The sequence below is a fragment of the Nuphar pumila genome, chromosome 2, assembly GCF_984573655.1.
Source record: "Nuphar pumila chromosome 2, dmNupPumi1.hap1.1, whole genome shotgun sequence".
Taxonomy (NCBI): Eukaryota; Viridiplantae; Streptophyta; class Magnoliopsida; order Nymphaeales; family Nymphaeaceae; genus Nuphar; species Nuphar pumila.
The window spans coordinates 110,592,501-110,594,165 of record NC_143250.1 but is presented as its reverse complement, the minus strand read 5'-3'; positions in this window follow the sequence as shown (position 1 = coordinate 110,594,165).

The window sequence follows — 1,665 nt, the reverse complement described above, 5'->3', positions numbered from 1 at the left end:
ACTGAACCCGCATCCTACTCTCAACGCATGGATCTTCCAATACAGATTTTTTTTCTAGTTGTTAAATCCGAGTTCATTCATACCTGGTTTGAAAACCGCATACCCCAGCCGCGACTGGTATGGATTCATACCGGTTTTGGCAAGCAACAGGCCCCATATTCACACCACATGACAATGAATACAAACACATAAGCATAATACCCCTTACCTTATTCGAAAGATCGAGTCGGTGAAGATGGTGTCACTTCTTCTCCGTTGGAGCTCCACGTAAGGCGAGGAAGAGAGCTCCCCACGTCAACAATGGTGGCTTAGAGAATATATATATATATATATATATATAAATAGAGAGAGAGAGAGAGGGACAAAATCTCCCCTATTTTATCTCCCTCAAAGTAGGTTAGTTTAAATCTTTTTGAGAAAAATGAAACCGTGTCACTCATACATGTTTTCCCCTTTTTCTCAAACTCTCACTTACCTTTCCTATGTTGCCCCTCCTCTTAGTTGGTTTTTTTGCTTTTTCAACTACTTTTGTTTTTCATTTTTGGTACCCTTCCTCCTCTCATGCTGGGATTCTTCTAAAAACGTGGAAAGTGAAAAGAGTAGCAAATCTCCTCCCACCACTGCACCAATTCGTATTTTTTGGCAAGTGGTGTGATTTTTTTTCTTATTTTTGATTTTTATATAAAAAATAAAAATGTTTTTCTTCATAACACACATGTGTGTACAGTGGGTTTTGAACCTGCATCAAACCCCAAGAGGAAACAAGCCTCACCACTACACTACACTCACTTGAATTACTTGTTTTGGCAGAATTAATTTATATAAGCTTTCGTTTGACGTTTCCCTTCTTGACGAATTTCCCGTTTTCAAGTGATTTTTTCTGATTCTTCTTATCTTCGCATTAAATTTTATTTATTACGTTTCGAATCTCACACAAGAGTCATGAAATATTCAAATTTTTTGAGATTCTCTTGCAAATCGGGTTTGATCTTTGGATCTCCCTGGAGCCCAAATATGATTCCCAAATCATATTTTCTTTATTGGACCTGTGTTGTCCAATTTGGATTTAGTAGAATTTTATTCGACTTGACATAGTCATATCATTTTGCAAAAACTCTCACTTTTATTCTTGGAACTTGTGTCTGACTGAGCTGTCAATGTGAACATAGCAAACAGACCCAAACACACGTAATGCATGGTAATCAGGTTGTATGCCAAAAAGAGAGAAATATGGTGACTTATTTTCTAAGATACTCATGGGCAATCGATTTATCACATGGACTGTGGAGTGAAAAGCCTCAGTCCATAATGATACAGGAAGATTGCTCCCGTGCATCATGCTCATTGCAGTCTCTATAATATGTCGATGCTTCCTTTCAGCAATCCCATTTTGTTGAGGTGTATGCGGGCAAGACACTCTTCTCTTTATCCCATTATGTTGAAGGAAAACAACAGTCATTCGAGGAGAATTCACCTCCTCCATCACACTGGAAATTGAGGATGTTGGTAGAGAAATGATTTTGAACAAAAGAATGAAATCTTTGGAACAATCCAAAAACTTCTGATTTGTGCTTCATAAAAAATATCCAAGTATAACGTGAGTAACTATCAATGAAAATAAGATAGTATTTACTGCCAGAAAGAGAAGTAATTGGGGCAGGACCC